Source organism: Dysidea avara, chromosome 9 (genome assembly GCF_963678975.1).
Source record: "Dysidea avara chromosome 9, odDysAvar1.4, whole genome shotgun sequence".
In the NCBI taxonomy this organism is placed as follows: domain Eukaryota; kingdom Metazoa; phylum Porifera; class Demospongiae; order Dictyoceratida; family Dysideidae; genus Dysidea; species Dysidea avara.
Genome location: NC_089280.1, coordinates 24326624 through 24343960, shown reverse-complemented (window position 1 = coordinate 24343960; position 17337 = coordinate 24326624).

Sequence of the window (17337 nt, the reverse complement as noted above, 5' to 3'; positions counted from 1 at the left end):
AAAACCAGAAGCCATATATTATAGTTTTGTTGTTGTTAATAGTTGCAATTGTACCATAACAAAAGCCTTACTTTTACAGCCTTACCCTAATTATGGAAATCATGCACACGCAATAGATTAAGTTGCATATTTCAGTAACTTATTCCAGAAGTTTTGTGAGCACAAGCAGATATCATCAGGGTCTATATATGTGACTGGATTTTGGAAAATCAGTCTTAATGTCACGCATGAAATCAACACTTACCTGTGTCATCATTAAAACACTTAAAATATGCACCTGTTACATAATTTGTTGTAATTCAAGGTGCTTACTAGTGATTCTGGTCACTGTAGTTTGGAATGCCTTAATTTGGTCATAAATATCTGTGTGTAAACTGTGACATTAAGGCTGATTTTCCAAAATCTAGTCACATATATGTAGCAGCTTGGGAAGAGCTGTACCAGCCGGTCCCACCATTATCTAATCAGATTTGTGATGCAGAATGAAAATCATTACATAATACAGTAACTTAGCTAACAATGTAGACTGTAAAAATGTCTTGGTGTCTGTGCAGTCTTTTTGCAGTCTTTTTGCTTCATAGTACCAGCATAATTCCTGATTTCTACACACACCTATAATATCCCAACACTATACTGGTATAATAATCATCACTGCATTCCTGTAGATAAGCCAGAGCCTATGAGTACTATATGTGACTGAGTCTGACAAAAATATAACCTTTCCAGATATCCAACTTCATGTCTTAAATAAACCTATTTAAAACATTGCCACTTCATGGTGCCACGTATGTAACAACTTTAAATTGGCAATGTTTCAGGCTACCCCGTATTCACAAGAAAAGCTATGAGTTGTCAAGTCATGCCAATTATAAATGCTATAAGACTGGTTTTGTCAGACCGGGTCAAAAATGCTTCAAGTTTTATAAATATTTTTCCTTTTAAAGCTTGAATTTAAAATTGTTGTTAGTGACATATGTATGTGTTACACTGCTGGGTCTGTTTTTTGTAAAGATGATACTACAATGGCTAAGAACCAATGCTTTCTGGGGACTGTTACAAGTGCTCTTACTGGACTCCACTACATGGATGTACACCTCACACACTTTACCAAATGATACACTGAAATTGCACAGCAATTAAAATTCAATTGTGCCAAGACTAAACTTTGTACATGCATGACTCTGTACTAACCACTATAATGTTATGTGTGTAGATAGAACCCATACACTGTAAACAGCAAATAATATATTATTATCTTTTATGGTAGTTGTCACCTTCAAACCATAATACAGTGACACAAACAGGAAATTGCTCTACAATAACAAATGACATGTACTAATATACTATTTGCATACACACATAATATTTCCTTATAAGGTTGTATTAACAGAACACCTAATTAGCTACACCCATCAAATAATACATGTCGACAGATAAATCAAGTGGGCTTTGGGATCAGGCTTATATATGTCTAACTATAAGATAATACATGATGCAATGAGTGTTCAAAAAATTTATCCTAGTCTTGTGCTCACACCATTTTATGTGTAGCTAAAACAAACCTTGTAACACAGCATGGTTGTCATAAAAGTTCATTTACCATATACATCACTAGTTTGTATGTATATATTCCGTAGGAATTAACTGAAAATCTGTAATGATTATAAATGGACTCTCTGTTTGGACCAGGGGTGTAGCCAGACTTTTCGTGATGCCAGGGCATACAAGGTGAGAAAAGGCAAATGCTGTGAGTACTGCTCGTTACACAAATCACACAATACTATACCTATATATTGGTTACAAATCACACAATACTATACCTATATATTGGTTACAAATCACACAATACTATACCTATATATTGGTTACAAATCACACAATACTATACCTATATATTGGTTACAAATCACACAATACTAAATAAACAAATTGTAGTCAAGCGATTGGGGGTAGTACATTGTGGAGACCTTATTTGCTGAAAGACATTGAAAAGGTGCAAAGATGTGCTACTAAATTTATACTCTCAGATTATTCATCAGACTACAGTACTAGACTTTGTATATTGCCATTAATGTATATTTACAAAATTCACAACAGCAGAATTTGCAAGCCATGTTTGTAATTTTATACTAGAAGGAATAGTTCCCACCCAAGGAAATATCAAGCAATACATATGAATTACCTATGACGCAAGAGAGATCAATAGAAATATGTGTAGAAATACACTTAATTACATGTGCAATTTAGATCCATCTTCCAAAATTTGATCACATATTACAATCGCAATTTAGATCACAGCAAGATGAAATACCCAATTGATTGGCTGCGTACTTAGCTACCAGGATCTAAATCCTGTGTATAGAATACTATAGATGTCTCTTTTCTTAGGGATAGAACACAACAAGTAGTGCTATGGTCAGAAATATAATTCCATTCCTGTTACAAGTGGAGTCCCTCAAGGATTAGTGTTGGGTCCTGTCTTGTTCACGATGTTCATTACGATCTTTGCCAATAATGTTGCTATGTATTGTTCAGTAGGATGTGCTAATGATTGCATTGCCTTTCAACATGACTTAGACTAATTGCAGCTTGGTGTTCCAAGTGGCAAATGCATTTATATCCATCAAAATGTGCCGAACTCTTGTGTATTTCTAATAAACTTTCTCCTGTGGCAAAGCCCTTTTGACTACATTAACAAATCATAATCTTTAATGGGCCACATCTGTTAAGCACCTTGGTGTTGTCATGGACACATGGAATAATCATGTAACATATGTCTCTGCTAAAGCCACTATAGTTTTAAAATGTCTACGTATACATGTTGAGCTCCTTCAAAACACAAAGCTTTCAGGGCACTCGTTTTACCTGTTCTTGATTATGTTAGCATTGTTTGGAATCCTCGTACACAGAGAAACATTGTATATATACTTGTCTTTGTAAGCCTAAATAACTTGTGTACTTTTGTGTAACTATAGTTTTGTATTACCTGTATTGTCTTTTGTTTGTCTGTTTTTGCTGTGTACCTTATTTTTGTGTTTAATTTTTTGTAGGTGGTACCCCTATAGGCTTGTTGCCTTCTGTATTCACCTAACCTTTGTGGTTAAACCAATAAAAATAAAATTAAATGACTTACCCTCAATTGTATCAAGCCCCACGTTACTTAATGTTTGCAGACGATACAAAGATTTTTCTTGCTATAAGAAACAGTGAAGACTATACAGCACTTCAATATGACTTGAACTAACTTTATGAATGGTCAGTTCATTGGTAATTGCACTTCGGACCAATACATCACTATGGGTCATATTATTTGAACAGCATAATTATTGACAGTGTCGAATCCCACAAAGACCTAGGTATCATCTTAGAATTTTCACACACCACAGAGGTTGTTGCAAAAGCCAACTTTATACTGGGATTGATCAGGAGATTTTTCAATCATCTATGGTCTGATATGTTGATTAAACAATGTAGGGCTACACATTTGCTACTATCAATTAGACACAGCGACAGGAGAGACTTTCGATACTCCGGTTACCATCTCTGGCTCATAGGCGTCACAGAGGTGAAATGATACTATTGTATAAGATTCTTAATAACTATTTTGATTCAGATTTTTCTACTAAGAACTTTTGACTAAGCAGATTCTGAAATCTTTTACTGAGCAGTTATATCTCTATGCTTGACTGAACAGAAGAAAAAGTGAGTCACTTAGCAAGAAAATTTCATAGACAATTGCAACGAGTGTTTGCTTACAAGACAAATATCATTATTATTTTTCTTTACATGTCCCTTAAACCATGCAGTATTACACACCTATGAAACTAATACTATTAAGTGTTTCCATCATCCGATGTGTGTGCATGCATACAATAGATAGCAACAATCAGTTTTACAGTAAAGATAATTGTATACTGTTATACAATTAATGGTCACTCTATACATGACATTAGAGTAACACAAGCAACATTACATGTTAAGTGCAATTCATTCCACATTTACAAAACTTTTTCATGCTGTCTTTGTTTAGCAACATACACAAAATAGTGCATCTTTCACAAATTATCACACAAGTACCAAGTATAGCACTGTACTCTCCAAACACATATATTGCTGAATTATAAACCACTCCACTAGCTAAACTGGCACATGACAAAATTACTGCAATCTTTAGTAGACATCTATAACTGTTATCAGCTTGTGTGGAGTTGTTGTTCTTTGACAAAGTGTGAAGCAGAATGCCACTACAAACTGAGAAGATAATCTGAACAACAACTGTACAAGAATATAATGTTATACCAATGTATTGTGTAAATGGAGTAATTCCATACACATCAGGAAGTGTTATACAATATCCTGCTGGAGTCACATAGCTTGCTTCTTGAAGTATGATGATTAAAACTTTGCTGGTACTGAAAATGGTAATGACACCAAATACCACAGCTATTAATTTCCAAAACAACTTCTTTGTGGCTTCCTCAGATAGTACAGAATACAGTTTATAGCATCGGTAAAATGTGTAGAATATTGTAAGAACAATTTCAGTTTCAACAAAGTTTGCACCTTGAAGAAAACTTGTAAAAGTTATTATAACTGTGATGCAAATTGCATTTGGAGCCTGTATTGTATATCTTGTGAGTAAATTGATAAATAGGACAGGATAACATGCCAGCCACAATGCTGTTGACACTAGAAGCAAACGAAGTGGAAGGCATAAATATTTCTTTTGCTTAATCACAATTATTATTACAACATTGGCACAAAGTGCAATAATACAAATTACATAATTTGCAGCTATGTAAACCAAAGTTGGTTTATCATCTTGTTCACAATAGCTGGTTATGTTATCACTGACCTCCAGTAGTTGCAGTGCAGTGGTTGTACAGCCCAGATGATACAGGTCATTATAATATACAATATTCAGTTCATCTCCAGTCTTTATGATTTTTACTGTACAGTTATCAACATGACAATATTGTGTAGCATCAATTATTACAACAGTACTGATATTGAGGTCATCATAAGGAATTGTACAGTTGATAGGATCCAGTGGACATCCATTAGTTGCAAAGAGTACATGTACTCCAAATAACAAACTTGCTAACAACAACATGCTGAGCGGAGTGTGACTGTTTGAAAGTGTGTGCATGGCTATTTATAGATACATAAAAGGCTATTTATAGGTACATAAAAGGCATAAATAAAAGGTTGCAATTATAACACATAATATACGTACCAAGCATGTGATACAAAGCTTAACTTCTTACATTAGATTTTCTGATGATGTGTTCAAGTGTATGGTCATACTCAATGATTATCTTTCTGAGTTTCTGTACATTTAAAATCAATAAACTAAAAATACAACCAAATGTTATAGCTGTAATACAAAATGAATAATCAGTGTGCTTGTAATGCTTGTGCAGTGTATGCAATAATTCAGCTGCATTGCAATAGCAATAATAATTCGATCCAAGAAAGTTCAATAACTTGTAAAACCCATAACTTCGCTTTTAACACCATTTTGTGTATAGGTGTGTGTGTGTTGTGTGTGTGTGTGTGTGCGTGTGTGTGTGTGTGTGTGTGTGTGTGTGTGTGTGTGTGTGTGTGTGTGTGTGTGTGTGTGTGTGTGTGTGTGTGTGTGTGTGTGTGTGTGTGTGTGTGTGTGTGTGTGTGTGTGGATGTGTGTGTGTGTGTGTGTGTGTGTGTGTGTGTGTGTGTGTGTGTGTGTGTGTGTGTGTGGATGTGTGTGCGTGCGTGCGTGCGTGCGTGCGTGCGTGTGTGTGTGTGTGTGTGGATGTGTGTGTGTGTGTGTGTGTGTGTGTGTGTGTGTGTGTGTGTGCATGTGCATGTGTGTGTTTAGTAGTGTACAGTGTATTGTAGGGTGTATTGTGTGTGTACATGTATTTGTGTGTATTATCATTGACATCCGGTAGCAGTGTAGTACATGGTCATATAGCCTAGATGATAATTATTGACTGTCATGATATGCAATGTAGAGTCCTTTCCATTTATTAATGCTTTTTTTCTTTAGTTAGATATATGCATCCCACTTAATTTTAGAGGAAAAGAGCATAATATTAATATAGGTCAAATGTGATAGTTATGTAACATGATTACAGATGTTCAGTTGACACTTTGGCTACAAGGCCAGACAAAGTGTAACCTGAACCTCAACATACATATTACTTTATAATAGCTATAAAATTTCTGCTAATTAATCCATATGAGCTAAATGTAAACACTGCCAAACACGACACAGTGTGTGCGATAACATTTGTATAAACCTGACATTATACCATTCTAGCTGGTATATAACAGTATGAAAGCATGCAAACACCCAGAATTAGGGATGACAATCTATTAGGAAGGATCTTATAGTGTGGCTATACATTAATGAAGTTCTTAGCAAGGTAAACACTATAATATAGTGTAGATTTAATGTCTTAATAATTATTCACTTTTATGCATTGAGTTCCTAAACCAACTGAGAACCATCCATTCCCACTATAAATCACTAACATAAAACACTACTATGTAAGCTGGGGTTCAAGGTGGTATCAGAGGCGACAGGCTTACATTTTGTAGTCATTGTTGTTGTTGTTGGAACTGCTGGTTAATAACCCCACCTTCTTATTCACTTTGTTACTATGGTTTCTTCATGCATTGCCTCTGTGTCTGTCCACTGTCTTCTCTATAGTTGAGTTTCTAAACAAAATTAGAGAATCATACACTTCCTTGGGAATTTTCATTGGCATAATGCATGACTGTGCAGCCCAACAAGGGACAAACAGGATACTGAAATTTCTGTTAGCACAAGTTGGAGATCTTTGTTATTCACTCTCTTACTGGGGACTGGCAAGAAGATTAAGAGCAGTGGGTCAGAAACATGTTACTAAAACTCTGTTGAATGTGAGAAAAAATCCCAGACCAGGTGGTGACTTGATCTATGGTCTAGCTAAGCTGCAAGTGCCTGACTGAGCCACACAACCTGGGATCCAGGATCTTTGCATTCAGCCAGTACTTTACAGTATAACCTATCTTGTTTCATCGTTCATGAGATGTGTCAGATTTTTGTACATATACATACATTCTTGATGTAACCAAAGATTATAGAGAATGTAAGCCCTAGCCTATAATCTCATGATGTAACATACTATTTACTAGTATCACTGTAGGGAAAAAGAGCAGTCTTCTAGTAGTACGTAGAGTCACAGTATATTTGCAACAATGCTTAAAAATGTGAGCATTAAACTGACATACCTTTTGTACCATCACTGTAGGCCTTCATTTCACTTAGACATCACTGTTGCATCTGTCTCATTTCACATTATGTAGATGAAGGTAATATGCTAAGATCAGAACATGTCACTAATGGAATTGTGCTATGAAGAGTAATGACCTCTTTACTTGCATGAAGTTCAAATCGATACTGATAAAAGTTGATGGGCTTCTATCATTGACATATAAATGAAAAACTTCTAGAAAACTTACAGTATATGTTGTCCAGGGTTGTTGGCTTTACATGCTGAAATTTGTATGATGTTACTTCTCAATGAGATTGTATAATTCTGTCAGTGATGTTATGTTGGAATGCGAGTGCATATCAAGACACACGGTAGTGTGTCGTGCGGCCCAAGAAGCCGGCGCGCCACACCCGTGAGTATATTGACAGGAAGAACGAAAACGTCATTTTCACACCTTTGTATCTCGGTGATCACTTATCTGATTGGAACCAAATTTGCTACACAGTTGCCCGCCAGCCAAGGGAGTCTACATTCCAAATTTGAAGAAAATCGCTCCAGCCATTTCCGAGATACGAGCTGCCAAAGTTTCGTTTTTTTTCTTCGTTTTTTTTTTCTTCTTCTTCTTCTTCGTCTTTTCGCACACTTGCAAAAATTGCTATAACAAGCAAACGCGTACTCCGATCGCCTTGAAATTTGGCACACAGAAAGGGAGTCCAACGGCGAATCCTAGCATCAAATTTGGTACAAATCCGATGAATGGTTCAGGAGTTATGACCGATTATTCGCGTAAAACAAGATCGATTTGTTGTCACGCCTACAGGGTAAACCGCTTTATGGAATGAGTTGAAAATTGCTATGTAGATGGAGTAACCATCGTAGGAGTGCCTTTTGGTGGTTTGAAAGGAATCGAGATAAAGACCACGGAGATATGACACAAAACCCAACCTGTGTCACAATTACGCGATCGATTTTTATGAATAAAAAAGTATTAGTTTTCACGCCTACTAGGCAAACCGCTTAGAGCAATGAGCTGAAAATCGGTGCATAGCTGGAATAATCTTCATAGAAAGTCCTTGCAGTAGTACAGAAGAATCGGATTACAAACCACTGAGTTATGATTCGAAAGCCAACTCCGTGTAGCAAATGCGAGATCGAGATACTCTAATAGAACAGTCACCCTAATAGAGCATTAGGCTAGTTTATTTATTCCATTATAGAATTTTATTACATCACAAGTTATTCTGTAGGGAGTTCAGCTACAAACAGTTAATCTTATAGACAGTTCAGCAAGAAGACAATCACCATGTGGAGAGTTAAGCAAATATATCACTATAGAGATTCAGAACATTACAAGTCACACTGAAGAAAGTTCAGCTATAAACAAGTCATGCACTGTGTAGAGAATTCAGCTACAATTAAGTCACTCTCTAGAGAATTCAGCTACACAGAATTCAGCTACACACAAGTCACTGTGGAGAGAGTTCAGCTACAAACAAATTACCCTTTAGAGTGATCAGCTACAAACAAAACACTTTGCAGGGTGTTCAGCTGCAACAAATCAACCTTTAGAGCGATCAGCAATGAACAAATCAACACAAATCTACCTGTAGAGAGATAAGCTAGAAACAAGTTACCCTGTAGAGAGTTCAGCTACAAAAAATCACCCTGTAGAGACATCAGCTAGAAACTAGACACAATGTAAGGAGTTCAGCTACAAACAAACCAACCTGTAGAGCGATCAGCTAGAAACAAATTACCCTGAAGAGAGGTCAGCTACAAAAATCACCCTGTAGAGATATCAGCCAGAAACAAATCACCCTGAAGAGAGGTCAGCTACAAAAATCACCTTGTAGAGAAATCAACTACAAACAAAACACTTTGCAGAGAGTTCAGCTACAAACAAATCAACCTTTAGAGCGATCAGCAACAAACAAATCAACCTGTAGAGAGATAAGCTAGAAACAAATCACCCTGTAGAGAGTTCAGCTAAAACAAATCAATCTGCAGAGAGATCAGCTATGTACAAATCACCTTATAGATAGTTCAGCTACAAACAAATTACCTTGTAGAGAGATCGGCTACAAACAAATCACCTTGCAGAGAGAACAGCTACACACATATCAACTTGTATAGAGATCAGCTACAAACTAGACACAAAGTAAGGAGTTCAGCTACAAACAAATCACCCTGTAGAGAGATCAGCTACAAACTAGACACAAAGTAAGGAGTTCAGCTACAAGCAAGTTACACTGTAGAGAGTTCATCTACAAGCAAATCAACCTGCAGAGCAATCAGCTAGAAACAAATCACCCTGAAGAGAGGTCAGCTACAAAAAATCATCCTGTAGAGAGATCAGCTAGAAACAAATCACCCTGAAGAGAGGTCAGCTACAAAAAAATCACCCTGTAGAGAGATCAGCTAGAAACAAATCACCCTGAAGAGAGGTCAGCTACAAACAAAACACTTTGCAGAGAATTCAGCTACAAACAAATCAGCTTGTAGAGAGATCAGTTACACACAAATCAACCTGTAGAGAGATAAGCTAGAAACAAATCACCCTGTAGAGAGTTCAGCTACAAGCAAAACACCCTGCAGAGAGTTCAGCAACAATGTAGAGAGTTCAGCTGCAAACAAATCACCTTATAGAGAGTTCAGCTACAAACAAATCACCCTGTAGAGAGATCAGCTAGAAACTAGACACAATGTAAGGAGTTCAGCTACAAGCAAATCACTCTTTAGTGAGTTCAGCTACAAACAAATCAACCTGCAGAGAGATCACCTACAAAAAAGCACCTTGTACAGAGTTCAGCTACAAACAAATTACCCTGTAGAGAGATCGGCTACAAACAAATCAACCTGTAGAAAGATCAGCTACACACAAATCAACTTGTAGAGAGATCAGCTACAAACAAATCACCCTGTAGAGAGATCAGCTACAAGCAAAACACCCTGCAGAGAGTTCAGCAACAAAGAAACCACCATGTAGAGAGTTCAGCTGCAAACAAATCACCTTATAGAGAGTTCAGCTACAAACAAATCACCCTGTAGAGAGATCAGCTAGAAACTAGACACAATGTAAGGAGTTCAGCTACAAGCAAATCACTCTTTAGTGAGTTCAGCTACAAACAAATCAACCTGCAGTGAGATCACCTACAAAAAAGCACCTTGTACAGAGTTCAGCTACAAACAAATTACCCTGTAGAGAGATCGGCTACAAACAAATCAACCTGTAGAAAGATCAGCTACACACAAATCTACTTGTAGAGAGATCAGCTACAAACAAATCACCCTGTAGAGAGATCAGCTAGAAACTACACACAATGTAAGGAGTTCAGCTACAAGTAAATCACCCTGTAGAGAGTTCAGCTAAAACAAATCAACCTGCAGAGAGATCAGCTACAAATAAATCACTTTATAGACAGTTCAGCTACAAACAAATTACCTTGTAGAGAGATCGGCTGCAAATTAATCAACCTGCAGAAAGATTAGCTACACACAAATCAACTTGTAGAGAGATCAGCTACAAACAAATCACCCTGTAGAGAGATCAGCTAGAAACTACACACAATGTAAGGAGTTCAGCTACAAGTAAATCACCCTGTAGAGAGTTCAGCTAAAACAAATCAACCTGCAGAGAGATCAGCTACAAATAAATCACTTTATAGACAGTTCAGCTACAAACAAATTACCTTGTAGAGAGATCGGCTGCAAATTAATCAACCTGCAGAGAGATCAGCTACACACAAATCAACTTGTAGAGAGATCAGCTACAAACAAATCACCCTGTAGAGAGATCAGCTAGAAACTAGATACAATGCAAGGAGTTCAGCTACAAGCAAAATCACCCTTTAGTGAGTTCAGCTACAAACAAATCAACCTGCAGTGAGATCACCCACAAAAACGCACTTGTACAGAGTTCAGTTACAAACAAATTACCCTGTAGAGAGATCAGGTAGAAGAATTCACCTTGTAGAGAGTTCAGCAACAAAGAAACCACCATGTAGAGAGTTCAGCTGGAAACAAATCACCCAGTAGAAAGATCAGCTAGAAGAAGTTACCTTGTAGAGAGTTCAGTTACAAAGAAACCATCATATAGAGAGTTCAGCTACAAAGAAATTACCCCGTAGAGAGTTCAGCTAGAAGAAGTCACCTTATAGAGTGTTCAGTTACAAAGAAACCATCATGTAGAGAGTTCAGCTGCAAACAAATCACTCTGTAGAGAGTTCAGCTACAAAGAAACCATCATGTACAGAGTTAAACTACAAAGAAACCACCTGTACAGAATTCAACTACAAACAAATCACCCTGTATAGAGATCAGCTAGAAGAAGTTACCTTGTAGATAGTTCAGCTACAACAATTCACCCTGTAGAAAGATCAGCTAGAAGAAGTCACCTTGTAGAGTGTTCAGTTACAAAGAAACCATCATGTAGAGAGTTCAGCTGCAAACAAATCACTCTGTAGAGAGTTCAGCTACAAAGAAACCGCCATGTAGAGAGTTCAGCCTCATACAAACCACCTTGTAGAGAATTCAACTACAACAAATCACCCTGTAGAGAAGAAGTTACCTTGTAGAGAGTTCAGCTACAAAGAAACCATCATGTAGGGAGTTCAGCTACAAAGAAACCACCATGTAGAGAGTTTAGCTGCAAACAAATCACCTGTGGAGAGTTCAGCTAGAGACAAATCACCCCGTAGAGAGATCAGCTGGACGAAGTCACCTTGTAGAGAGTTCAGCTACAAAGAAACCATCATGTAGACAGTTCAGCTGCAAACAAATCACCCTGCAGAGAGTTCAGCTACAAAAAAATCACCCTGTAGAGAGTTCAGCTAGACGAAGTCACCTTATAGAGAGTTCAGCTACAAAGAAACCATCATGTAGAGAGTTCGGCTACAAAGACACCACCATGTAGAGAGTTTAGCTGCAAACAAATCACCTGTAGAGAGTTCAGCTAGAAACAAAATACCCTGTAGAGAGACCAGCTAGAAGAGGTTACCTTGTAGAGAGTTCAGCTACAAAGAAACCATCCTGTATATATAGTTCAGCTACATTTCAAGTCACCCAGTAGAGAGATCAGCTGCAAAAAAATATCCTGTGGGGCATAATGGGCATGTAATAAATATATGTATATAATTTGTATAATTACTAATAAAATCAAAAATAATTGAAGCACTAATATTCTTCTTTAAGTTCTTTTCTTCTTCCTGTAGTGAAGAAAAAAACACATGGGTTAAAAAAGCCCCAAAGCCAGCCATAGGCCGGCTTTGCAGTATACAAATACAAAAAGAAGTGATATCTAATCAAAAACAGCCAAGCTGTAAAAAAAGGTGCGGCCCCCAAAAAGGCCATGGTGAAAAAAGATGTGAAATCCAAGGTGGCGGCCAAGAAATGGCTGTGATGGTAGGTTAATGGTTACATTTTAATAACGGAAATTCAGGTGAATTTTGTGCCGCTTGGTCTTGGCACCAAATTCACCTGAATTGTTGTTATTAAAATGTAACCATTAACCTACCATCACAGCCATTTCTTGGCCGCCACCTTGGATTTCACATCTTTTTTCACCATGGCCTTTTTGGGGGCCGCACCTTTTTTTACAGCTTGGCTGTTTTTGATTAGATAATATAATGTCTGTACACAAAGACAAATGAATGTTGTTTGCATGATGCAACGAATTGAGAATGCATGAAAGATAAGTTTTCAAGTGTTTTTTTCATGTGAAGAATCACAGATGTTGACCTTCATGGGATGACAAGCTCTAGCTATGTTTGTTCATCTGACTTAATTAATTACACATCAAAACATAGGTCAGGTAACAGAGCTTGTCAAATGCAACACTGGATACCTTTGTAACAATATCTCAAATGTTCCACTTACAGCAACAGAAACCTCTGTAACCAGTTAGCAGCCAACAAAAATTCCCCAGTTCCAACAGATGAAGGACAGTTGAAGTGGCAATTACAACTTGCAGAAAATGCTTCCACTACTAAATTGCACTATTGCTGGCTCAAGTGTCAATGATGCTAACGTGTCATGGACTTTCAAGAAACAGCAACTGTCAGCAAACACCATGCATGCACTAATATCAGATGACTCAGCTAGGGGTAAGCTACACATATGCAGACAAACCTGGAACATATAAAAGTAAAGTACAGAGCTAAGTATCAGACTTATTAGTTCTAGGGCATTCAAAGTTGTCATGTATATGCCAGTAAACAGTATAATTATAACAATTAACCTTATGTTTTGTAGTGTGTGTGTGTGTGTGTGTGTGTGTGTGTGTGTGTGTTCTAGCATATGTGGCTTAATATGAGGTAATATTCTCCTTAAAAATCCTGAAAAAAATCATTGTAACCAGTTACACAAGTTACAAAGTTACAACTTTAACTACTAATATCTCAGTAATCTTTTATGACTTTAGCTCCTAATATCTTACTACAATTGGTTAAAAGGTATTTAGATGTTGTGAAAATTTATCTTATAACTGGTTTCAGAAGTTACTAGGTTACAGTAGAGATGAACTGAATGGCACAACAAATTGTAGTGGGAAATGGTTAATGCAGATGACAGTGGCCGCAACAAATTGCAATAGGTTTCAATGGAATATAGTAGGTTACAATGTGTTACAGTAGGTTGCAATGGGTTACAGTAGATTACAATAAGTTACAACGGGTTACAATAGGTTACAATGGGTTACGGTAGGTTACAACGGGTTACAGTAGGTTACAGTGAGTTACAATAGGTTACAATGGGTTACGGTAGGCACAATAGGTTACAGTAGGTTACAATGAGTTACAATAGGTTACAATGGGTTACGGTAGGCACAATAGGTTACAGTAGGTTACAATGGGTTACATTACAATGGGTAACGGTAGGTTACAATAGGTTACAATAGGTTACAATGGGTTACGGTAGGTTACAGTAGGTTACAATGGGTTACAATAGGTTACAATGGGTTACGGTAGGTTACAATAAGTTACAGTAGGTTACAATGGGTTACAGTAGGTTACAATGGGTTATAGTAGGTACAATGGGTTACAATGGATTACATTAGGTTACAAAGTAGGTTACAATGGGTTACAATGTGTTACTGTAGGTTGCAATGGGTTACAGTCGGTTACAGTAGGTTGAAATGGGGTAGCAATTACAATAGGTTACAATGGGTTGCAGTAGGTTACAATAGGTCACAATGGGGTTATAGTTGGTTACAGTGGGATACGGTAGGTTACAATTAGAATTTCAGGATTTGTAAGGAGAATATTACCTCATTTTAAGCCACATATGATTACAATAGGTTACAGTGGGTTAGGATAAGTTACAATAGGTTACGATGTGTTACAACAGGTTACCAATTTATGCCCCCATTTAATTTCAGATTATTTTTTTACGGTTTTTGATAAATTCACAGTAACACCTGAAGAAGTATATATACTCTCAACCATGCAATAATAAATATGTAGATCGAAAACAAATAAGTTAGGTGCAGCTGGTCCTGACAATTGTCAACCTTATGTTTTGTTTAGAATTTGTAATGGTCTAGTTTTACCCTTGACACTACTTTTTAATAAATAACTTGAAGAATCCACTCTACCCAACTCATGTAAGGATGCCAAATGTTACATCAATATTCAAGAAGGGATGCAGGCCAAACCCAGCAACTACCTTATGGTGATTTTAACATCTGTGATATGCGAAATGCTTGAAGCCATCACAAAAATTCACCTAATGGAACACCTGGAGTCAAATTTGTTGTAACCTTATGTACAATATGGATTTCGTTTTGGAAGATCTTGTGAACTGCAACTATTGATAGTGGTAAACCATTGTATACTGGCTGTTTTGATGCTGGTAAAGATATTGATATTTTGCATGTACCTGGATCTCCAGAAAACCTTTGATAAAGTCTCCCACAAGCTACTGATTTGCAAACTTGAAGCTCATTGAGTAAATGGAGACATTCTTAAGTGGATTCAAAATTTCTTAAGTAATTGTAGACAAAGGGTTTGTGTCAGTGGATCAGCTTCTTTCTGGTCTACTGTAATCAGTGGTGTTCCACAGGGCAGTGTCTTAGGGCCTTGTATCAACTTTATTTTACTCTTGAAGTAATTAATTAATGTTAATAATTTTCAGTAGCACTTGTATCGAGTCCAACCGCCTCTGATATCAATAAGTATTGGAATAGTGTAAAATGGTGCAACAAGATTGTTTGAATTTGTGATGTGATAAGGAATTCCTTGTATACTTACACAAAAGGTAAAACGACATTGTAGTCTCTGGTGCTCCAAGGCATTAATTGCCAAAAATCTCAACTCACTTGCCCACACACTTAGCAACTAGAATGGTTGAGGGCATTACCACCAACTTATCTACTGATTTAGAAGTAGTCAGTGAGGAGAAAGATCTTGGCGTATGTGTAGGAGTGACTTAAAGCCATCTCTACACTGTCAGAGAGCTGCAGTTAAGCTTCTCAGGCTCTTTGTTTTATCAGAAGGTATTTTAAGATTAACTTAGTTGATATGCTTGTCTTTTTATTCAAAATGTATGTACGTCCCATATTGAGTGCTGTGTACAGGTTTGGAACCCTTATCTGGCCAAAGATATAAACATACAGTACTAGAAAAAGTTCAGAGACAAGCCACCAATACCTTCATGGTCTCACATTTGTCATATGAAAGCCACTTAAAAATAAGATCTGCATCCCTTTACTATAGATGCCAAAGGGGTAATTTGATTGAAGCCTACAAAATATTGAATAACTACTATGACATGGAACCTACTATTTGCACCCCTGTAGCTCAACCACTACCAGAGGCCATGGGCATCAGCTAAAGTTGATGCCTAGGTCATCAGCTAGACAACACATTTTTTGCTATTAAATCAATGGAACTATTTACCAAACACATGCAGTTGTTTTTAAGGAAGAATACGTGTCCAGAATGTTCTAGAATTCTGTAGAACCATTTAGAACTTTGAGGAAATTTGATCATTCTAGTTATTGCAGAATGTACTAGAACAGTAGTATCTATAGATGATTTAGTTTTGTACAAAAAGACTTGTCATTTGTATGCTGTTATCTCTGATTTTGCTGAGTTATAAAGTTGTTGCTAATTGTATTCTGCTGTAGTACTGTTTTTAATATTACAAGTATCTCTAAACTAGTCATTCTACTGGACTAGTAGCTATCTCTGCAACAGTTGTAACTGCACCCACCATAGCAATGTTAACATTCAAGCACTATAATTATATCAGTGTTTAGATAATTTCTGGTAGCAATTTAAATATATAATTATTATGAGAAAGCCTGCCAACAATTTGGAAATCATGGCCCAATCAAATAATAATAATAATAATTTGATTTGTTTCAAAGTATATAACTACCATTAAAAACAAATTCCAAACTCTCACATCACAATTTTTAAGCTGAATGAGTGTAGTTGTTAGGAAAAACTCAAAAGTGTGTAGGAGTAGTTTTACAATATGTATATTGTGGCATAATCATTGTGGTTGCCATGGACACAAATAGTTTCCATTTGATTCATGGAAATCAAAAATATCATAATACAAAACAACAGAACACTGTCAATCAGAAGTTATAGTTAAATATGCATAATTTTCTACTATTGGAAGTGTTGTAACAAGCTGTAACCTACTGTACCTTGTTGCAACCCATCATAACCTGCTATAACCACAAATAACCTATTGTAACCCATCATAACTCATTGTAACAGGCCTTAAACCACTGTAACTGTTTGTAACAGACTGTAGCCTATCATAACCTGTTGTAACCTATTGCAACCAACCGTAGCTTCTTGTAACCTACCGTAACCTGTTGTAACCCATTATAACATGGTGTAACATACTGTAACCTGTTGTAACCCACTGTGGCCTACCGTAACCAATTGTGACCTACCATAATCCATTGTAACCTACCATAACCCATTGTAACCTACCGTAATTCATTGTAACCTACCGTTCATAACCCATTGTAAACCACTGTAACCCATTGTAACCTACTGTAACCTATTGTAACTCACTGTAACCCATTGTAAACCACTGTAACCCATTAAATCCTATTGTAACCCATTGTAACCTACCG